Genomic DNA, 24,878 nt, shown 5'->3' with positions numbered 1-24,878 from the left:
TATTTTTACAACAAAAGTATTTTAGACTCCTAAACTTGCTCTTCATTTTGTTGTTGAAGGCATGATTAACTCCTGTACCAAATCTGTGGAATTAATAGATAATTAAGAAGAACTTTGAAACTACAAGGAATGATCCAAGAAGATATCTTACACGTTTTACATATAAAAGTCTCATAAACATACAGGAGGTAAAGATTGTGCAGGTAAGTCAAAGTCACATTAATTTTTGAGTTATAAATGATCTATCTGATTTTTACTTTGAAGAAACAAATATGTCTAAGGAAGTGAACTCTGAATAGAGATGATACACAAATTTATGCTGTGAGCAGATTTACATGGACATTAGAGTTCAAAAGGAGGTGTGCTGTGGTAGAAGGAGACCCATCCAGGGAATTCCAAGACCGGCCTATATCTCTAGATGCTCCTGCATCTGCCTTATCCACTTTAAAGACAGCTGAAGGGCTAGAAGGTAGCTCAGTGGTAGAGCGCTTGCCTTACATGCATGATTGCTCAGCACCACATAAGCAGAAAAAGCTGGAAGTGGCACTGTGGCTCAAGCAGTAGAGCGCTCGCCTTGAGCTGAAGAGCTGAGGGACAGCACCCAGGCCCAGAGTTCAGGCCCCACAACCGACAAAAAAAAAAAAAGACAGCTGAACTTTGGCTAGAATGAGGACTGTAAAAAGTCTTTACCATGACAAAAAATGAGGATTTTAATATCTCTAGTGTCCTTTCCAGTTCTGAAATTCATTCTTTCATTCGATCAATATTGAATATCTACTGCGCTCAGGCACTGTGCTTGGTATTTGTGGAATAAAAGCAAAACAAAGCAAAATCAGTGTAGGACACAGGTCATGATCCCATATTAGCTTTCAACTAATTAGCTTTCTGTTTTAGGATTGGAAACTTAGAAGCAGGTCTAGGTTGAATGCTTTTATCTTGAATTTACTTTTATGATAAGTATATGAATGTATGTGTGTAAGTGTGTGTGTATTCCTCTAATTAACACAGCAAAAAGGAATACTGTTGTCCTGTTCACTCATGCTTATAGCACATTCTGTTTCGTTTTGTTTTGTTTTTTTGTTAAAGGTAGGTGCCAGTGGCTACTCAGGAGGCTGAGATCTGAGGATAGCAGTTCAAAGCCAGCCTGGGTAGGAAAGTCTGTTAATCACCAAAACTCCAAAAGTGTAGCTGTTGTTCAAGTGATAGAGTGCTAGCTTGAGACAAAAGCTCAGGGACAGTGCCGACACCCTGAGTTCAAGCCCAGGACTAGTACACCAATACACATTGACATGCAAAGTCATTAACAAAAAATAATCTTATTTTAAGGATTTAAATATGTTAGTATGATATAAGAATTTAATTTTGGAAAAATTCCCTGTATTTCAAATTTGGGCTCTTTATTACATCTTGATCTCCATCCCTTTCTTGCTATAATTGTTTATGTTTTATCCCCCATATGGACAGAGTGTTAATTCTAACATTCTCCAATTTCCTTTTAAGGAGAAAAGAATGCTCACAGTCTAGCTGAGGACTCCTGCCAGGTGCCAAAACCCAAACCTTCATTTGCTGTTGACATAAACCTATACCTAGACACCCACTAGTCAAATACTGTAATGTAAACTTGCCAGTGACAAGCTCAGTGCTTTAAGTCAGTCTGTACGTTTTAACTCCTAACACAATTTCCTCTTCTCCAGTTATTACTGAGTCCTTCTGTATTGCTAGGCCTTCTCTTAATGAAGAGTTCACTTATACAAGCATTCGCGTTTGCCAGGAATCTTGCAGAAGTACTTTCCATACATTAAATGATTTTAAATCCTCACCAACACACAATGAGATGTAAATGAAAAACTAAGAATTATCTAAAGGTAATATAATAATAGTAATAAGGAATATACACACTAGAGTTGTCTTTCACTTTTAAAGTCTATCACCTTAAAATTATGTCACTTATCTGAAATGATGACAAGCAGCATGTAGGGAACAGAGTGTTTCTTGGTAACATTTTCCACTCACTTGCTGGAAACTAAATGAACTGCTCGAGTAAGCATCTCTTCCAAAATTGCCTCAACTAGATGCCCTGCTCAAAACCAGATCCATTTTCTTTGGAAGACTTGTGAAAGAGGGTTATGAAAATCTAATGTCTTTGCCCTAATGTTAGACATCCTAAAAGAGCTGAGTTTCAGACAATTCTGAGAGTGTGACTGTTTATTGTTGTTGTCTTGTTACTGTTGTTAAAATCTGAAAGCTAAAGATACCAATTCCAACACAATTCCCTTAATGGGCCTCTTGAATGGTCATCTGCAAGTAGGCTCTGCTTTCAGAAAACTCAGGAACTCAGTAATTTCCAAGAATCAGAGTTGCAAAGGCTAGCCAGGCAAGTGATTATGAACTGCGAGGAAATGAGGGAATGAATGGACAAAATGTCTGCAGGAAGCTCTCTTTAGCCAGGAAGTGAAGCAAAACCAATCCTTGACCTGGGCCGTCAGTCTTGTATTATCTGAGATTTTCAGGAATATATATATATATATATATATATATATATATATATATATATATATATATTACATATACATGTATATATATATTACTTGCATGAAATGTATTTTCAGTGCTATATGCTTTCTACATAATATCTCATTTTATTCTTATAACAGTGCCATGAGGTACATATATTTTTTCCTATTTTGTATATAAAGAAACAGAATAAGAGTGGTTAATATCAATAGTAGGTAACAGAAATGCAGGGCTAGCATCTGAACCCATGCCCATCTTGGCCTTAGAACCCCTCATTTTAAAAGCACCACACATTTGACTTTATGTATCACCAGAAAAATAATTACTAGCCAGGCGCTGGTGGCTCACGCCTATAATCCTAGCTACTCAGGAGGTTGAGATCTGAGGATCATGGTCCAAAGCCAGCCCGCGCAGGAAAGACCATGAAGACTCTTGTCTCCAATAAACCACCAGAAAACCAGACATGGCGCTGTGGCTCAAGTGGTAGAGCACTCGCCTTGAACTGAAGAGCTGAGGGACAGCGCCCAGGCCCAGAGTTCAAGCCCCATGACGGAAAAAAAAAATTACTGGGCACACCAAATAATTAGGCAGTTATGAACTGAGATGAATAGTGGATGCCAGTTCACATTTTATAGAGTGACAGGTTTTGATTCACTTCAGTCCTATCAACCTAGTATTATGTGCAAGGTGGCCAGAAAAGAAGATAGCAAAGACAACGGTTAGATCGAGATTATAATGCAAGTTTATGAGGGTGCAAATAGGTAACACGAGTAATTGTGACAAACACTGAGGTACAGACACCAGAAGGGCAGTGGGAGGAGTCACGAGAAAGGGACATTTTGGGCCAGGAGAGATGACTTCATCGTATAGACTTATTTCCTCCTCTCCCTTTCAGATACGATCAAGAGCCTCCTAATGCCTTCAGATACTACGAGATTCCCTCGAGGTGGCTTGCAAGACGTTGAGCCGCAATCCTCTGAACACCGGGATCCTCGGTGAATTTATCTGGGGTTTCCCACGACGGCTCCAGTTTTCCACTCCAAGTCCAGCTTCCCCGGGGAAATCCTTTAATCCTGAGCAAACCAGCACAGGTGACCGTCCTAAACCGGGTGCTTTCTGATGCAGCTCCATGCAAAACACCTGAGTGACTCGCAGGTGCACGCGGGGCCGGGCTGGCGCCCCAGCCGGCGACTCCCCGGCCTGCTCCCGCACAGAACCGAACCGACGGGGACCGCCCAGCGCGTCATCGCCCTCGGTGAGTCGCTGGCCGCGCGGGGGGGCTTCCCAGATGTGCCCAGTACGTGAGGTGCTGTGTGCTGACCCGCGTGGCCTAAGGGGCCACGACGGACGCACGGGGTTGGACGGCGAGGGCCCCTCCACGCGGGCAAACGCCCGCCGAAGGAGCTGCGATCGAAAACGTGGAAGTCGTCTCTAACCCACAGCAGTGTCCCCGGTCAGGAAAAGGGCCTCGTCGGCCCACGGGGAAGCGCCCAGCGTAGCCCCGCAGGCCGCCCGGCGGCCCCGCACAGCCCGGCGCGCGGCCGGCTCTCCGCTGCCACCCAGCGTCGGCGCGGGCGGAGCCAAGGTTGCACCCCAAGGTCGCGCTCGGTCCTCCGGAGTCGCCCAGCAGCGAACCCGAAATCTGTGGTTGGGCGCGTGCGGTGGTGGTTGGTGTCCGTTTCAGTCGGCTCTTGGCGCTTCTCTCGCCAGATCTGTGGTCCCCGGGGTCGGCCTGCTCGGAACCTGTGCTTATGCAATAACGATTAGGCTGGGCGTACAATGAAATCCGAAGTCTCCAGGGCAAGTGTTCCGCTAGGACCTTCAGATTTAGGTACCGTGTTTGTGTCCATGTTGAAGAAGAGATGATGCTCAAGACTTTAGAACTTTCTTGAGGGAGAATAAGGAACATAGGATTCTTTCTGTCTAAAGATAATGAAAAGGATGACCCACACACACACACACACACACACACACACACACACTTCCACACAGCCCCGTCCACCCTCGTTTTGCTTAAATTGTTACAGGGTTCTTCAGCATGTAGGTGGTGTTCGTGTTGTGCAATAGACCCATTTCTTTGACCTCTGAGCCTTGCAAAGGGAAGCGTTTCTCTCTTGTCTCTCTTTCTCTTGTTACTATAATGATTAGTGCCTCTGGAAACAGCAAACAATTTACAAATATGCTGGAAGCGAATAGAAATGGCAGGCACACTGTACAAAACCCTACCTTTTGAATTTGAATCCATTTTTAGGGAGCTATTTTTAAATGGTACTTATAATTATATACACAAGCTTAAATTGATAGAAGGTCTAAGTTCTTTGGAACTTTGGGGGTGTCAACATCAAATCCAGAGATATGGTCTTGTATTTTGTCACTATCTACTACAGTGCACAGAAGCAGGTATATCTTTGAAAGGCCAAACACACACACACACACACACACACACACACACACACACACACACACACACACACACACACACACACACACACACACACACACACACACACACACACACACACACACACACACACACACACACACACACACACACACACACACACACACACACACACACACACACAAATCCCCATGGGCTATGGAGTGTTTAATGCTGGTAAAATTTTATTGAACAACTTCGTTGTTTAATAAGGAAAAGAGAAGTTCCTGAAATTATTAAATCTTGTTGATGGAAAGTTTTAAATCACAAATGCCTTTTAAAAAGTTACTCTTGAAAACCATTTTAGATTATAACAGAGCCAATAGCTAATTCAAAAAGAATTAAGGCAAGTGATGATAATTACTTCATAAATAGGTAAAAGTAAAAGCCTCGCTCAATTTTCTATCTCAGGAGAAAAGCTTTCTTTTTCTATAAGTTGCCATTATATGCTATGTGGATATTATAGAGATCATTTTAAACATCTTGAATACATTCAAAGGCTTATTTTAAAGCATCTAACTTGCATTACAAGATAGACATAAATGTGAATTTATTTGTTTTTTTATATAAAATGCACGGATCTAAATGGGATTATATACTGCTTTGAATCCATTGGCAGTATTACTCTAACCACCCTCCACCCAAAGAATAATGGTGATGATGAAGATGATAACAATAAAAAGAATTTACTAGTGGCATGGCACCTGGCCACCCACATGTACTTGTATTATCTGTTTTAATTACATTCAATCTCAAGAGGTGATGTTGCTCTCTGCTTGACAAATGAAGACTGAGTTCTGTTTGTCTTAAGGACTTGCAGGTAGTCTTGGAATTTAGACGTGATGGAGATGCATTCAGACCTTAGACTTTCTGGCTCCTGATACTGTAATGAGGAGTTGCATGACAACAAAATGCAAAGGCACACTTACCTTTAAACAGTGAGCTGCAAAGCATCACTACATTTTTTTAATGTTCATGAAAGAGTAACAAAGTAACATTTGCACAGTAACTTGGCTGCCAATGACAGCAGGGCCAATTATTTTTCTTATGTGTGTGTTTAAGCAAGTGCCTTGGAATTCCAGAGTATGTTTTAAACTACAGAATTTTTTCTCTAGAGATGTTCTTTATTTCTGCAGTTCTGCTTTTATTTTTTTCAATAGTTGCTAGTCTTTAATAAATGTGAAATTCCATTTTTATTTTAATTTCATATTTTTACTCCATGATTGGCAGTGACAGGTCATTAGAAAAGGGGGTAACAAAGCCAGCCACGATGTAGATCCTTAACTAGGTCATTTTTCTTAGTACTTTCATAATGATACAGAGTTCTATTCTCCACTTGAAAGGACTACGGCCTGGCACATTGACCCCGTATTTCCTCAGACAAATTCTGCTGCCTTCATTAGATGACACGGGGTGTGCCATTCACTGCAGTCCTTGCTGCCCTCAGTCCCCACTGAAGCTCCTCAGTCCCAGTCATTTGCTCTAGAGCGAGTTAATGAAGCAACGAGGATTGATAGTTTGGAAGTCTCTAATGGGTTAGAATTTTGTTTATAGCATGTTTGATTGTTGTGTAATTCATTACTTTAATCATTGTTTTTAAGACAGTTTAAAAGCTATAGAATAAGACATTTAGAAGGTTTTTCATGATACTAGAACACACATGAACCCCAAAATACAGATTCAAAATCACCTTGAGATAAATAGGAAACTGTTTTCCTTGCTCTTCTCAATGAAGCTGGCATGCTCAAGCACTTGACTTGTACTCGATAGCTAGATAAAACAGGGCAATACATGCTAGAACAACCCTGCACACCCCTACCTACCAGCCAGCTGCCCATGACAAGAGGCTAGCCACATCTGGACTGCAGATTTGATGTTCACTTGAAATAGTACCTTAAGTACCTTAAATACTCATGCATTTTCTCATTATTATGATAAGGGAATTGGTCTAGTTATTTTTTTAATTTTTATTTATTTTTTATTATGAAAATACTGTACAGAGGGGTTACAATTAGATGGACCAAATAATGAGTACATTTCTTATCAAGCATTGTAGCCTCCTCCTTTGTTTCCTCTTCCCATCCCTTCCCAGCCCCCCCCAACCCTCCCCCCCTCCCACCAAAGTTGTAAAGTTTTTGTTTTCGACATGACAACTTGTACTTCTCATTGTTGCAATGGGTCCACCCATCCTTATTTAAACAACTTGTTTTTCCCCTTCCCCTCCACAAATTATACTGACATCAAATACAGTGAAAGCAGGGGTTATACTGTGGGGGAGGGACATACAAAGCAACAAAGAAATAATCTTATAAATGCGTTAGAAACAAATGCATGAAGGAAAAAAAACATTTGAATACATATCTTAGGGTTCATTTTCCTAACATCACCTTATCTGACCTTTTCCGCTTGACTCATACCTATACTAGATATTGCAAATAAGGGAAACCATGGGACCTATGTTTCTTTGGGCTTGGCTTACTTCACTTAATATAATTTTTTCCAAGTCTTTCCATTTCCTAAAAAATGGGGCAGGTCATTCTTTTTGATGGAGGCATAGAATTCCATTGTGTATATATACCACATTTTCTTGATCTATTCATCTACTGAGGGGCATCTGGGTTGGTTCCATATCTTAGCTATAGTAAATAATGCTGCAATGAACATAGTTGTGCTGGTAGCTTTAGTGTGGTCTTGTTTGTAAACATTTGGGTAAATGCCCAAAAGTGGGATTGCTGGGTCATAGGGGAGCTCTATGTGGAGTCTTTTGAGGAACCTCCATACTACTTTCCAAAGTGGTTGAACAAGTTTACACTCCCACCAACAATGAAGTAAGGTTCCCTTCTGTCCACAGCCCCTCTCTAGTTATTTTTAAGTTACTTTCCTGATCCAAGATATGGTCGTCCATATGATATGACTTCCTTCCCTTCTCTCTCTTCCCCTCCCCTCCCTTTCCTTTCCTTTCCATTTTGCTTTTATTAAGACAGGGTCTCAACGTCATGATCAGCCTCACAAATGCTGGGATTATAAGTGTACACCACCTACCTAATTGCTTTCTTTTTTTAACAAGAAGTAAAAGCAGCAGGATTCTCTTCCTTGTTGACATTTTAGACGATAAGCAAAATTCCAAGCCTTCTTCCGAGGAAATGCATAAAGAAATTGTGGCGGATTAAAATGTGTACAGCGGTCTACAAGATTTAGCTAGCATCACCAGAAGCTAAGAGATGCCAGGAGTGTGCTTATCGTTATTTGGAACGTCACCTGAAAAATCAAGCCCTCTATTTAATGACTTATAAATAGCATTAAAGCTCTAGAGAAATTTTAACATGTGTGAAGCTTTCTAATGAAGATTAATTTTTTTTGCCCATCAACCCTAGTAAGCAAAAAATTTGTTGTCCCTATAAACTATGCATGATTGCCTTAACTGAATTAGCTTTGTTCAAATTTATATTGATTGCACAGACCTAAACAATTTTAATTCCACAAACCTGGTTTCCAAATACCTAAGAGGAAATAGCTCAGAAAGTGTGTACTTTTTTTCTTTTCCCCCACTCTGTATTTTTTTGGTTTGGAATATAAAATCCAGTTGTCCCTGAGGTAACTGAAAACATTATTCGTTTTCTGCAAATACTTTCTCTTGCAAGGAAATTGATGAACTCTCAGAATAGACTAAGAACTTGATAACAAAATTCAATATACACTTATTCTCCATATTGATAACTTTTTCATGAACTAAGAGAAATATTTTATTTTTGCTTTCAAAAACCCATGACTTCTCAAATTTAATAAAAGAAAGGTGGTTTGCACTGCCCAATTCTTCTTACTCAGATTTATCTGAGTAGAAAATAAGGGAACAGAAAGGCAGATAGGGAGGAAAAGGGAATGATTTTAATACTTATTAATTGTCAGGCCTTCTCAGGCATTGTCCTGGTTAATCTTCAGAATATTTCTCAGTGGTGGAAATCCCTATGTTACTAAAATGAGGAAATGTGATCACTCACTCACTTCTAGGCAGAATTGAATTTCAGGTTTACCTGGCTCCGAAGTCACAATGCTTTCTATCCCCTATCCTGTGTACAAGAAATATCTTTTTGTGTAAATACTATTATTCTCTTTGTGTTTCCCATGAGACCAAAAATTCCATGAGAGAAAAGGTTCTTGTTGGTGGCTCTAGTTTTGCCTAGCTCATTGTCTGAATTCTGAGCAACTAGTTGGAACTGAATGCACTGACAAATGAAGCAATGAACTACAAATGTGGATAATCATTGCAACTTATTTCGCCTCCTGTATTGTGAAGCCCTTGCTCATGGGCAACTAAAAAAGGATGGTTGTAGAAGTTTTGTGTCCATTCAAGGCTGATTTTAGTGAATGTATTGAATGGACTGTGTGACTAGCATTTAAAACCACTGTCTTCCTTGTGGATCTTTTATTTTAAAATCTAATGTAGCAAAGTGTATTACATCTCCTGCTCTAAAGGTTTACAAAGAAGACATTTTGAACCTCATTAAGTAAACTCCTAATAAAGCAATTTGCACTAGAATATCTTCTCAAAATAGAGCATTAAGAACCTGGTATTGTTTGCAACCCCTGTTGCCCAGGAGGAATGGAATCTGAATTTGTCTTGGAGAATGAAATCAGCAACTACAGAAGGTTACTCACCCTTCTGCATATATTTATTGTAAAACCGGAGCACACATACCAATGCCTTAGAGTCAGAAGCTGCGTTCTAAGTACAAAGGTTCCTGAATTCTCTTTGGATAAAACACTTTCACATCTTCTTTCATCTAGCCCAGGCTCATTCACTTTGTGGTAATGAGCTTAGGGACCTACTGTCTCTGAAAACATGCCTGTTTGGCTTTTGGTTACTTATAAGAAGTCTTTAACTGAACTGATTAAATATATGGAAGATTGAAATGATCCTTCTGGATTTTTTTACTGGTTAAAAGGGCAAAATAAGTTTACAGTTTGAAGCTCTTTTACAAATGGATCTTACTTTGACCAGCACTACTTTTTGCTCTATTGGACCATTGTCTACAAACTTTTGAAATAGGAAAAAAAAAGAGGAAAAAATCTTTGACTTAAAATTGTTAATTTCTATTTTATGCTTAATCAGTGAGAATGCAAAGAGTACTGAATTTTTGAATATCGTATGCTTATAATAATTACTATTTTAGTGTCTTGATTTGACATTAATTAATTAGCATCTTAGAGCTGTAGTAGTTTATACAACCATGCACAAAGAAAACTCAGGTCCTTTTGTGAAAACTGTCTTATGTTGAAGAGAATAAATGGATTTTTTACCATCTCACACAAAAAGTCATTTTAGTCCACATTTTAAGTGAGATTTTGTAATGCCATATTTCTAATAATACACAGCTGTTAAAATACTTTATCTCATTTCCTCTTCTTAATTCTAGATTCAAACTTGGAAAGCCACAATTTTAGATAATATTTATATTGTTTCTTGTGAGCTTTCATTAACCTAACTCACAATTAAGGTAATTATATAACCACTAGCATGACTTTAACAATTTCTGCTAGAGCTGTAGAGTTTTAGAAACATCAACCTTTATCTTAAACAGTTAACATTTCTTTCAGTCTTTTGTTTTTATAAATCTGTCAGTTACTTTATCTTTTTGCAAAAAATAATTTATCATAGCCACTAAAGCTTTTAATCATAGGGAATCCTACCTTAGTACATTTTGGTAAACTAAGTTTATATCTCATAGAGGACCATATGGCATGATGTGATTTTAAAAGTAATATCATTAAATATTATTTTCCTCTGATGATTTAGAAAGCCCTTCATTTCCTATATCATGACTATGGTACATCCTATTAGTTGGCATATTTAACTAGATTATGGTTACAATGTTTCCTACTATGAAAAACATAAATAGTTACCATTCCAATTATATTCAAAGTTGTTGAGACAGTGTAGTTCTCAAATGTGTTTCTTTTTCTTCTTCCTCTTATATCAAATATTGGCAGAGCATCCTATATTTACCAGGCTCTAGGAGATAACTGAACATCAAAAATGAATAAATCTTGGCTTCTAGTTCTCAAGAAAGTCCTCGAAACTACTATTTATAGGCTGACTCAATTACAGGTAGTGTCATATGAACTATGAAAGAGAGGTTTTAAAAATGCAATGGGATCCAACGAAATGAAGAGACCAACCCTGCCTGCCTAGCTATGGAAGCCTACAAGAAAGGTGAAAGTCCAGCCTTTGCTTTGAGGAAGCAGAGGGCTCTGTCAGTTGAGAAAGAACTTTCAAGTTGGGGAATTTTCATCTAAGGGATCTATGAACCATGGAAGTTTCACCAGGTTAGAAAGAATGGGCCTGGTTCCACTCCATCTCCAGCACTTACTGCCTCTTAACCTCTGGATCCAGCACTTGATGTGCTGGAGCCTCAGGCTCCTGATGGACTGTATGGGTTAAGTAAAATATGTACCCATACTCTGGACACATCAGAGATGCTGGACAACAGTAGTTTCTTTTTATTTCTGGGTGTTCAAGGCAACACCTTGCATACTAGGTTTGTGTATGGTGGTGAACTGAGATGTGATGTGTCCCTGGGACCATTACCACCTTCAAAATCATCATAAAGTTAGACTATTTGTATATTATTAGTAAGGAGAACAGCAAGCAACCAAAGGTAGAAGAAGGAAGATCGGCTGGGATAGGATTGTGGCTTTCTATTTCCTTCATGTATTTTATCTGGAAATCAATAGAAAGGCAGTAATATAGTAGAAAATGAAGGTGATCAGACCAGTGGTTGAAATAAGACTGCTTGGGCACTCAGGAAAAGGTTGCCTGTACTTCCAGCTCATCTATACCAGCTACTCTTATGGAGAGGAAGGTGTCAGGTTTGCTCTGGTGGTGGCCTGACACACACTGAGGTGCCAATAGCCACAGGATGGTCTATGAGTCCTTGGGAACACCAACAGAGGTCTTCTTCCGTTAGCTAAGACACAAGAATGCCTATTTGCACAAGGTCCATAATGCTCCGGGGAAGGAAGTACTGCCTTCAAAATGCCCAGAGACATAGATCAGAGGATGCTTTATCCTCTTGGATTTTCTAAGACCACATAGTTCCAGAGCTTTTTACTTGGACAAGTAAAGCCAGAGCCAGATGTCATTGCAAGAATTTCTTGTTCTTTTAATGTGGCTTTAGTTTTTGCACTCTATGTGACATGATAGGATGCACACATGTTTAACAGATTGAAGGGATAAAGAGATGGCTTCACCCATTCTCTACTTTGTGCCTAATGCCAGGTTTCCCTTTATAGCCACATTCCCTCAAAGAAAATTCCATAGCCACCCTCTGTGTCAGCAAGGCCCCCAGCAGGAACCAGATGGCATAACTGGAGTTGGGTTAACTCAAGGACGGTTTAGTAAAGGAACTATTTATATATGTGTACACAGGGTGGAAGGGGGCTGCAGGCACAGTACAGTCCCCTGGGGCTGTTACCTCCTTCAGAATCATAAGAAACTTCAGTTGCTATATTTGGGGATTGTAAAGTTTCCTTACCAATTCCTACAGGTTGTTATTTTTATGTCATGGTATATAGAAGGCCCACTTCATAGGCATATTAAATACTTTTTTAAATTGTCATAGCTCCTTTTTGAAAAGCATATCGATTTAGTTTAACTTGTACAGGATTGTTGTGATTAGGGTTTTTTTTTGTGAAAGTGTGCTTTGTTTTTTATTCCTACACTATTTTTCACTCTGTATTTAGTGTAGAGACAAAGTATATAATGAACAGTAATTTGAAATGGTGTTTACTTAATGCAATGAAAATATATCTGATTGAGAAGAAGATTGAGAAATAATTTGATAACCTGGGTGAAATATTTATGGTAAAGGAGAATAAGCAGTCATTTTTGCTTCCACCTCCCAGCCCTTTTTTCTCCTGAGATAACTGTGCTTTTCTTATTCTAAGTCTTACCTGGAAAATTTATACACCTCCTTCAGCCCCCCATGTATCTGTTATATCTCCTGAAGCCTGATGACCTTATTGCTCATAAGGAAATTTGCCCTTCTGGGCCATTTTACTTTGTTTTCCTTCTCTATTCTGGATGACTTAATTTTTAAGGTCCTATTTTTAGTTTTATCTTTATTGATCTTCCTTTTCCTTATTGATCTGATCCTTCATTAAATGTGATGTATTTGGGGATGATAAAGATAATTAAGTGTTGAAAACAGAGTCATGGATTTCATGCTGGAAGACAAATAGAACAAGAGCAGAAAGTTTAACTGGATTTCAACTTCAGGACCCCACTGCAATAATAAGTAAACTGTACATGGTGACATTTAAGTGTCTTTGTGAATGTAACTGCAGTCCTGGGCAGACATGTGAGGAGGCAGAGATGGGGAAATCAGAGTTTAAGGCCAGCCCAAGCCAAAAGTCTGCCAGATTCCATCTCAGCCAATGGATGGGTATGTGCGTATCTGTCTTCTCAGCTGTGCAAAGAACCACAAATAGGGAGATTGTGTTCAGATAGCACAAGCAGAAAGCAAGTTGACCCTGTCTCAAAAAAATAACCAGTGCAAAAATGGGCTGTTGGAGTGGATCAAGCAGTATAATGCCTACCTAGCATGCGTGAAGCACTAAGTTCAAACCTTAATACAAAAAAGAAAAAAGATTTGAGAAGAGCACCTTCTGTATTCTGAGGTTTTTCTCCTGGAATGTTTAATCTGAGCCCTGTCTGGGCTTATGCGTGTTTGTTCTTTGTTAGTAAACGGCCACGCTTTTCTCTTATGGTCCCTCATCTGAAATAGAGAATTTAGGCAGAATCCAATATTCAGATAAATTGATTATATTCTTTGAATTAAAAACCAGATGCAAAGAAATGCTTATATTAATTTTTATTTAAAGTATGTTAATCATTTCCATCTGGAAAAAATAAGTGAGAAAATTTTATCTCACTTAAAAACTAAGCAATTACAATAAGACTCCAATATATTAGTCATTTCGGAAAACTTATCCACATGTGCAGTTTACCTTGACCTACAGTCCTGCATATAGAGAATATTTTAATCATATCTTTGTATCAAATATGTCTGAAGGTATGGCATTTGTATTTTTGTAAAAATCCCTTGATAGCTTCTTTCCTAATTGAGCATGCTAAGGCTTATTTATTAGGAGCACCTGATCTTTCCCTATCTATTCATCTGTAATGCTTTCTACTTTACATTGCAATCCTCAACCAGATTAAATACAGCCCAGATGACTGTTTCCTTACATGTGAGACCATGCAGAATATTTCCATGCTTTTGAATTGAAGTACATTATTGAGCAGCTGGAAAATAAAAACGTGTAGGATGCCAGGTGCTGGTGGCTCACGCCTGTAATCCTAGCTACTCAGGAGGCTGAGATCTGATGATCTCGGTTCAGAGCCATCCCAGGCAGGAAAGTCCATGAGACTCCTATCTCCAATAAAACCACCAGAAAACTGGAAGTGGCGTTGTAGCTCAAGTGGTAGAGCGCTAGCCTTGAGCTGAAGAGCTGAGGGACAACATTCAGGCCCAGAGTTCAAGCCCCACGACTGACAAACAAACAGACAAACAGCAATGACAACAACAACAACAAAAAAAAACTTATAGGAAACTGAGCCTTGAGCCAGATTCTGGTGGCTCATGACTATAGTCCTAGCTACTTGTGTTGCTGAGTTGGGAGAATCAGGGTTCAAAGCAGAGAATTCCATTAGACTCCATCTCTGTAGAGGGAAACTGAACGGATAACATGTACCTGTGATCTCAGCAACCACAAGAAACCTAACACAAGTGGTTTGAGACTCACTCACACATCTGGCAGGAAGCGAGACTTAAAAAAAAAAAAAAAGAACCAGGGAAGAGCTGAGCCAGAGGTGTGTAGTTCAAGTGGTAAAGTACCAGAGTAGAAAGTGCGAGCCTTTGAGTTCAAACCTCAGGACTGCCAAACCCCACAAAGACAAGTGTGCTTTGTCCATAGCATCAACTTTGGTTTGTCAGAGGATTGCTTTCATGAGGGAATGCATTAAATGAAGATCACCCTGGCTATACCCTCTCTGTATTTATGGTCAATCTAAATAGTTTTTGTTTATGTAATTAGCAGTTGCCCCTGATGAAAACTGAAGCAAAAGAAAAGCATGTTGCACCATTCTTGCCTGCTAGCCTGTAAACAGCTTTTCATTCATCTTCAGTACATTGTTTTGGACTTTTTATGACTGTAGTTTTTAATGTAATTGAAGTTAGAGCTCATAAATATCCCCTTTATATAATCCTGAGCTAATTATTTACAAATATTGGCTAAATTCACCATTTTAGCCATTAATTTGAAATGTTTCTGAGAGAAACTGAGAGATAAATCAAAAATAAAAGTAATCCCGGTGAGATGGCCCAGTTCCCTCGCTGCTGGCTCACTGGCTACTCAGAAGGCTGAAATGTCCGAATCCAGGTTTGAAGCCAAACAGGGCAGGAGACTCATCTCCAGTTCACCAGCAAAAACAAAAAGCTAGAAGGAGACCTATGGCTCAAGTGGTAGAGTGCCAGCCTGGAATAGAAATTGCTAAATAATAACACTTAGGCTCTGAGATGAAGTCCCAGTACAAGCACAGGAAAAAAAAAAATCACCATACTGACCTTCCAATTAGAGGGGCTGGGAAGGTGGCTCAGTGGTAGAGCACTTGCCTTGCATGCCTGAGGCCCTGGGTTCGATTCCTAAGCACCACATACACAAAAAGAAAAAAAAAAAAACAGAAGTGGTGCTGTGGCTCAAGTGGTAGAGCACTAGCCTTGAGCTGAGGAGCTGAGGGACAGTGCCCAGGCCCAGAGTTCAGGCCCCACGACCGGACCCCCCCAAAAAAAACAAAACAAAAAACGAAAAAAACTTCCAATTAGATTATCACTAAAATTCCATGTTATAGAAATGAATTTAGCTCCTCAACACAAAGTGATCTCTAAAACCAAGAACTACAATTAGCCCCATGCTGAGATCTGTGTATACCTAAACTGAGCTGACATGACATGCTGCACCTCTTTAACTGAAGGGTCTACTCTGTGAATGAGGGCCAGGGCAGGAGAGCACCCTTCAGATACAAGATGCTGGTATGTGGCCACCTTCGTGCCAGTGTCAACACTGAATCAAGTGAATCAGGAATCATCTGTATACAGAATCATCTGTAACATCAATGAGAAAGAGGCTGGCTTTAAAATACATAGAATACAAATCACAATGAAAATATACTTGCATGATTATACATTTTATCTCTTCTTTAATTTTGGAGGGTAGAAAGCAAAGTTGTATTTGCTTTATGTGTATGAATCTATTTGTGTACTACATAATTAGAGCTTTTATACACACCCACTCGTTGAAGCCACGGTTCTCAAAGAAACTGAAGTGGAATTGTTTCATTATTCTTCCTTACCTCATTTTTTTAACAGCCTATCACATGAATTGGATTTTTAGAAACTTAACTAGTAATTTTAGCTTTTTATGATCACATCCTTCATCAGATATTTGCACATGTTTTAAAGTTCTTAAATCTTATTCTTAACATTATTCTTATTATAGAATATTCTTAGCATAGAATGTCTGCTACCCTTATACGGAAAGGAAGTTTGATGACACACAATGTCACCTTTCTGGGTGGCAGGAAGGTTTAAAATGATAATTTCTTGGGAGCAGTTAGGATTGGAAATTCTCTCTGGCAAATTTGTTTCTTCAGGCTTTCCCTTTAGTGGTGTTTATCAGCTGCATGATAATGAGTCAATTTCTATGTAAATATAATCAGCATTTGATGGTGGTGAGGAAACCTTCTAGATTAAATGATTTTTGTGGTTCTTGATTAACATGCCTTATGAAACCATTACCATATGCATTACTGTTGCACATTTTAAAGTAGTTCACATTTGAGCCTAAGGTCTTTCTTTAAAAAAAAAAAAAAGTATAGTAACCCTCTTTTTAGGGGAAAAAAATGTGTTTCTATTCCTGTGTCAAGAAATTCAAGACACTGTATTTTGATACTCGAAATCTATGCATTTATGAGGCACTTGTTGAGCAACTAACGAGGCATGAATATTTCTCCATCAGTGAGCAAGAGAGACAACAAAGCAAGATCTCATGGAATATATGTCTGAATGAGCCAAAGACAGCTCTGAAAACAAGCCCTGCTCTTTTCCATAGTGGCAAGAGGGAAGAGTATAGGACTTCTTTTGCTAGGGACATCAGGGAATATCCTTGTGAGGTGATGTCTGCTCACACTAGGTTGATCAAAAGTTACATGGGACAAAAAGAAGTTGGGCCATCCAGGGCCCAGCGGAGGCAATGGGCCTGAATGATCAAGGCATGAATGAGGGTTGGGCAGGAGCAATCACAGCAGAGTCATGGGCAGGGACATGGTACACGGGGCTGTTTATATAGAGACAAGGTGGCCAGGTTTAGCAGATACAACTATAAAAGACTGTTGAGATTAAAATCCAGATAAATCACCACAATTTTATTGTACCTCATGCAATATTTATTTGCATTTTATCAGGAAGAAAAGGTCACAATAATTGAATTTTATTAGTAAGTGTAATTGTAATTGATTAGTGTTTAACATGGATGAGATTGGGGAATAAGTATTATTTACACAAAACATCCCATTTCCTTATTTTTAGAGGCTACCACCCCAATTTATAGTACATATGGACACATCACTAAATAAAGGTGTGTATAACAAAGGTCTGTCTTTCAATTGAAGAAGGAATCTATTTGATGTAAAAAATGAATGCATGATAAAGTGAAAAAGATAAGTAAAAATGAGTAGAAGCAAGGACATTATAAACAAAAAAAGGAAAACTACTTAACTGATTTCCATTCCTTATACTTTCTCTGTATGTTTTGTTAGTTCTTTTTCTTCTTGTATATCTCAAGTATTTTTAAAGAACCTTAAAGAATTTGTAGGACCAGAGCACTGGGATTCCAGATGTAGAATTCCATTGAAGCTGAATGGTCCCTCATCCTGTGGTTTTTGGTTTTGTTTTCATTTTTTGTCAGGCTGGGGCCTTGAACTCAGGGCATAGGTGTTGTCCTTGAGCTTTTCTGCCCCAGGCTAATGCTCTATCACTTTAAACCACAACTCCATTTCCGGTCTTCTGGTGGTTAATTGGAGATAAGAGTCTCACAGCCTTTCCTTCCTGGGCTGGCTTCAAACCTCAATCCTCAACTTCCTGAGTAGCTAAGATTACAGATGTGAGTCAGTGACACCTGGCTCATCCTGTATTTTTAACTGATATCTCACGTCAGTGTTTCCTTGCATTCTATTTAGGAACAAGTAATGCATAATTTCAATGTTTATTTTTCTTCATGTTATATGTTAAATATTTGCTCATATTTTGCAATCCTTATGTCTCAGGCTCTCAGAGTGGGGACCTTTGAATGGGCAACACCTGCAAACTTGGAGATACAAATTCTTAGCTTCTACCCACAACTATTGAAGTTGAAATGCAAGTTGGGCTCAGCAATGTCATTTTTCTAAGTTCTCCTGGTGGTTTTGGTGCATACCCAAGTTTGACAACCTGCTTTATATCATTTTTAATAGCTATGAAACATCATGCAACATTATCTAAATACATCTATTATTTACATTTTATTATGTTCTTATATTAATATATTGGTGGCTACAAACTCAATGTTGGCTCACTCATATTGTGTATATCATATATCATGTATATCATATATAGTGTATATCATATATAGTGTATACCAGATATAGTGTATATTGTATATCACGTATATTGTGTATCACATATAGTGCATATCGTATATCACGTATATTGTTTATACCATATATCCTGTATACCATATATAGTGTGTTGTGGGTATCCTTCACTTTTCAATTCTTCCACACAGTGGAATTATTGAGGCAAAAATTATGGCAATTTTTGTCACTTTTCTTTTACCAAATTTCTTTTCAAAGGACATTTATCCTACTAGTCAAAAAATATGTGAATAATTTTCCTTCAACTCAACTACTTGAGGTAATAATCATTCCAAATGAATTTAGTGAATTCATAACTTAAAACTGATAGCCTTTTTATTTTATGTATTCATTTCAAGTGAAGAATACTTTCTCCTGTTTTTGTTATATGAGTTACATTTTTGTGTCTGCTATTCGTGTATCCATCATTTTATAATTTTTAAAAAAGGAATGGGTGAAGTGCCAATGGCCCACGCCTATAATCCTGGATGTTCAGGAGACTGAAATCTGAAGATTGAAGTATGAAGCCAGCTCAAGCCAGAAAGTCTGTGACACTTATCTCCAATTAATCACCAAAAAGCCAGGAATCAAGCTATGGCCCAAGTGGTAGAGTTGCCAGACTTGAGTGAAAAAGCTAAGACAGCACCCAGGTCCTTAGTTCACGCCCCAGTACTGACACAAATACACACAAAAGATGGAATTAATGTTTTGCTTGTCTATGTATATGTATGGGTATATATTTATGTATGCCTATCTGCATATACTACTTCCAATTCATGTTTACTCTTTTATAACCTAATTTGTATAAAGTTGTCACAAGGTTGACAGGATTCTTTAAATAATATAGTATATTTTAATTATTTTTATTAGCATACATTAGTTTTACAAGTGGGGTTTCACTATGACATTTACACACACATGTGTATACACTGTGTACCAGTCAACTTCTCCTTTTATCATTCTCCATCACCCTTTCCCCCTTCTTAAAACAATTTCTATAGGTTTAATTCTGTTTTCATACTTGCAAACAATTACTTTGACTATATTCATCTTCATTCCCCACCCTTGGTAACCAACACATTTTATCTTAAAAGTATAATTACAGTTTCAAAGTTTCTCTTTAAAAGTAGATGTTATGCTTCTGAAATAATGAAGTTGGGTTAGGATCAGCTGTAGAAACAAATTTAGCCACACTTCATCAGACTTTGTGCAGTGAAGATTTTTTTTTTTGTTTTAAGTCTTTTTTTATTGTCAAGGTGATGTAGAGAGGGGCAACAGTTACATAAGTAAGGTAATAAGTACATTTCATGTTAAACTAGTTACCCCTGCCCTCTTTTTTCTCCCACTTTCCCTCCTCCCAACCCCCTCACCCGCAGTGAAGAATTTTTACTTCTCACTCCTATTATATATCTTACATAGCTGGAAAAGGTGGTTCTACCCTTCATAGACTTAGAATCTTGGAAGTGTTCCTATCTTAGCATTAGATCTCATAATCTAAGGCTTCCGTGGATGGCAATAAAGAGTAAAAGCAAAGGAGCTCTTGAATGCTTTAGCCCTAAAATGATCCAGCAGCTCTGTTTACGATATGCCCAATGGCCATAACTACTTACATGCCAAGATGGATGGAAACATAACTAATAAGGATTTATCCAACAGCAAACACCATGCGAAACACCATGGTTGCAACAGCAAACATCATGGTTGAATACTATGGTGGATAATGTAGAATAATACTGTGATATCCAGGACATTCATCTAGTCATTTACTTATTATATTAGACAAGGTGAAAACAGAGATGCCACTGAGTATTTCAGGTATGACCAATTTAAGGTGGTAAGTAGAGCATTATACAAATGTTGGAAGCTCTAGAAATAGAGAATAGGGCTGACACACAGAGAGCTCAGTGTAAATCTTCACAGCAGGTGATCTTGTGAGCTTATCCAGAGTCCTCTACAATTCTGGAGGGTCTCTGGGAAATTCTGACCAGATCCCTATGTCTGTAAGCATGAGTTTTCCAGGAAGCGGCCATCAGCTCTAGGGAATAAAACCTCCTTCTTCTTCCTTCTCACTTTCAGAGCTTGCATCTGCCCATCTTGTTCCTAAACTCGAATCCAGAACTCATTAGGGCTGGGCATTCTATAGGGCAGGGCATATCTCCCCTGTAAGATGGAAGACATCCAATAAGGCTGAGGCCAAGTTGACAGAGAAGCTGGCATACTTACTCTTTTACAGATAATAGAAAAAAATCTGTAGTACTGAAGATAATATATGTCTATATCTCTACTATTCCTAGAGTGAAACCATTGCTAATACTTGATATATCAACTTGATTGACAGAAATGTTGTCTAGCACTCATTTGGAAGAAGTTATGGTCTTCTCTCAAATGGCTGATCTTAATTTTTGAAAAACACAAGTTCATGTACACATTACCTTATGTATGTTGCTGTAACCCCTCTGTACATCCTCTTGACAATGAAATTAAATTAAAAAAAAATAAAAACACAAGTTCAGAAGGATCCTAGGAATACTTTCTAGTCTTCATCTCCCAAAGTGTTAAAAACTTTATGAGGACACAACTTAAAGGTTAACTAACTAGTATTTAGCAGAAGGTAATATAAAATTCTTACAGAATCTCCTAAGCCACAGTTAGAGGAATAAACATGGGAATGAAGAGCTACCATATTAAGAGCTCAAAATACTAGAAAAACTGTCTTTTTAAAAAAATACCATATGATATAATATGTTTTGTTTGCCTTCAATTCGGAAGGGGCAATAGAAACAGGTCTTGCTATTCCAGGTATAAAAACTTGGATTCAGGAGTCAGAAGGTTATCTATATACCATATGCCAGTGCTCTGGACGGGTCAGGTCAAAGATGGTACAGCTGGTAACCCAAAAGATGCTCATACTGATGGTCTGGAAAGCCAGCTCACAGAGATCTTGCTTAACTAGAGCTTTAAAGCAAGAGGGACCTGCTATTAATAAGGTCCACGGGTGGACCTTAAAGGAAGTAAAGTAGTTGACACTGCTTTATAAGTTGCACTTACCGACATAAGGTACCACCCTAAGCTGTCATGGAAAACTCACTGCAAGAGGAACCAAAATGCTACCATTATATAGACATTTCCTCGTTTATTAGATTACTTTATGATACTGCATAAGAGAGAATGTGTCTAATGTAGGTTCGTGGCCCGGGGTGTAACTTTTCTTGCATTTGGACCTAACTTGCCCCAAGATATCAGAGATGGCTACAATTTCCTCACTGTGTCAGCCTGAGATGGGCAGTGACTTTACTGAACACAGTGTTAAAAGAATTCTGAGCTTAGTATGAAAGAAAGCTTGGTTTAATGAGTAGTGATTACTGTGGTATAGAAAAGGCTACTGTGACTCACCTTCTACAGGGTCACCCTCTGTGACATCCTACTGCAACCATGCTGCCTTGCAAGGCACAAAGGTTTTGTTCCTGCCAGGCACCATATGACTTATTAATTTAACATCTTAGTTCCTGTATTCCTTAATAGCACACCAGCATGCCTATTGTGTCTACAAAACACGAAATATAATGTGATAAATAGCTTTGTTTCTTAGATCTTAAAAATCTTTTCATCTCTTACACACAGAAACTCCCAGGGAGACCAAACAAGGACCCTGGAGAGCTTATCAAGATGGCTGAGCAAAGGTCTTGCTCTTCCTGAGATTCACTGTGATGGAAGTGGATCCAATAGCAAACAAACAATCTTATTAAATTTGAAGCACATATCTTTCCCCCTCCCCATAACTGACATTTATTATCTGCCAGGATCACAGCAAGCTACAATACCAGAACAGTTGATTGGAGTTACTCAGTAAATAACATTTGATGAAAAGAAAATTAGGTGGTAAAGAGACCCTTGAGAAATTAGAAAATAGCCTTCTAGGCTTTCAAGCTATTCATCATTCACTAAGGTGTTGAATAAAATAGCAGGCCTAAGAACCAGTAGCAGCCTGCTTCCCAGTGTTGAAAATACTGAATCAAATAGTCGAACAGTACAGCTTGAGGAATTGTTCAAAGCTGACTCCAACAACCTTTGATTAAGGAAGAAAAAAAAAAAGAAAAAGCTAATCTTCACATTTAACAGAAAGGCTTAAGAAAGAGCCATGACAAACAACATGAATTATTCAAGCAGGGCTATGGTAGCTGGCCTTTTGTACATAAAGGCTCAAATGTCTGATCCCAAACTCAGTGCAAATGAATTGATTTATATCAGCTCAACAGTATTTGGGTGAGAAAAAAAGATGAGCCTGTCTCCCTTAGTGCCCTGACTTTATTTTCTGGAACAAAATGCAGTGAATTATGAAACCCCCTCCATTTTTGTTATTGCATTAGGAGAGAAGAGGCCTCAGGCAACAGGCTTTGGTTGGGACAAATAAACTGTTGAGGAAATGTCACCCCTAAATCATTTCTACATGTAACCTCAGGTATGCAGGTAGAACACAAGAATGACTTTTCGTCTCTCTGCTCCTTTAAGTATTCAACAGGACTGGTGAAAAACATTCTAACATGAGCTATAGATGCCAGACATGTTTCATGATGGCAAATAACAGAGCAGCCAGCCTATTGTTCTTCTGTTATGAACTTCCCAGACTCTCCTCAAGTATAATCCCTTTTCTAAGTGCTCACAGGACCTTGTATATGCTTCCATTTTCAGTTTCTGAGAGTGTGTGGTAGGGAAGAGACTGTAAAGTTTGGAACTCATCAATTGGGCAAGGTACTTGTCTTCTCTGACTCTCAGATTTTTTTTTTGTATGAAGTGTTCATGTGATGCTCACTGAGATGATGAGAGTTGCTTGCCACATGATGGAATTTTACCATCAGTTAGACTGAGAGATCTTTAAAACAGGGGTCCTGACATGTATCCTATATGTGCACCCTCCAGATCCTAGCAGAAAGAAAATTATCTATGTGTGTATGCATGTGTATACATTAACATATGTATACACATGCAAATGTAATATTTATATATCTATATAAATCCCAATAATGCCAGCAAGCACTTGCAAATCTATACCATTCGACCCATAACCCCCAATTCTTTAGCTGTTAATTTCTGTTTGACATAGGCTCTTACACTTTCGCCAGGCTCAGTCAGTGAGTGATCTTCCTTCACCTCTAGACTAGCTGGGATTCCAGACATGTGCTACCATTTCCTGACCCAGAAAATATTTTTTGAATGGATATATTCTATGTGACTCAGATGTCATTCCAATAGCTAGTTGTTCTTCTTAGGGCATTTCCATATAACTTTAGGCATGATTCCTTTAAGCCCTCTTTGCAGTGTATTTTCAGAGGTTCACATGTCATTCTGGCTCCCACAGGTGACTTTGGAACCCTTCCTCTGTCTGTCATGGAGGACCAGCGGGTTGAGTGAGATAAGGGAACCTGGATACATGAAGGGCCGGAAGGATTGACAGAAAGTGTGGAGGCTTAAGGGAGTGCGAAATGAACATTTATTTTTAGAGTCATTGATTGGCGATGCTCACTCTGTATTTCTACTTTGATGTCTGTCTTGTTCATCTAGTGATCACTGGAATGCGTGCTAAATTCCAGGGCTCCAGGTGACACGCTGGAGGACACAGAGAGGGAGCTAAGGAAGGAGTGAGCAAGTGCACACCGTTATCCAAGTACTTCATATTTCCCAGGGAACAGAAGACATGTTTATAACGCAATAGATGATGACTTCAGATGATGTGAGCAGTTTGTTATGGACTAAATGTTTGTGAATGTATAGATTAGAACCCCACATCCCCATTGGGAAGCTTTTTGGAGGTATAAACTTGGGGAGGGACTAGGGTGCACCCTCAGGAATGGCACTAGTGCTTCTCTAGAAGAGGACTAAGATTGCTCCTTTGCCGCCTCCTCCCTGGGCAGGCGCGGTGAGAAGACAATCTTCTAGGAGCCAGGAACTAGTCCCCACCAGGCTGCATATTTATCAGTGCCTTGATCTAGGACTTCAAAGGCTCCACAACTGTGAGGAATGCATTTATGTTGTTTGTAAGCCTTTGATATTCTATTCTAGCAGCCTAGAATAATTTCAGGCAAGCTGTTAGGAAGCCCATACTGTGTTCTCAAGGTCTCTTGCTTCAAAGCCTTACTTACACACTCCTTACTATAAACTTATGAATCCTTGGTTTTTCCTTTAAATTCCTCTTACATTCTA

At 38.8% G+C, this 24,878-nt stretch overlaps 1 long non-coding RNA gene across 5 annotated transcripts in view; it reads left to right on the top strand.

The window, feature by feature from the left end:
* LOC138824737 (uncharacterized) overlaps positions 1–24,878 on the top strand; it is a 67,734-nt gene that overhangs the window by 8,432 nt on the left and 34,424 nt on the right. For 3 of the 5 annotated variants that reach the window (XR_011371171.1, XR_011371169.1, XR_011371167.1), the window contains exons 6-8: positions 60–203; positions 3,410–3,769; positions 24,240–24,408. This is a non-coding gene — a long non-coding RNA (uncharacterized lncRNA). The remainder of the gene's footprint in view (positions 1–59; positions 204–3,409; positions 3,770–24,239; positions 24,409–24,878) is intronic. The other 2 variants (XR_011371170.1, XR_011371168.1) reach the window with 1 other exon arrangement.

The sequence above is a fragment of the Dipodomys merriami genome, unplaced genomic scaffold (genome assembly GCF_024711535.1).
Source record: "Dipodomys merriami isolate MVZ:Mamm:240054 unplaced genomic scaffold, mDipMer1.0.p SCAF_13, whole genome shotgun sequence".
Lineage (NCBI taxonomy): Eukaryota > Metazoa > Chordata > Mammalia > Rodentia > Heteromyidae > Dipodomys > Dipodomys merriami.
The sequence above is the reverse complement of the archived record's forward strand: the minus strand, read 5'-3'. Positions and strand labels throughout refer to the sequence as shown.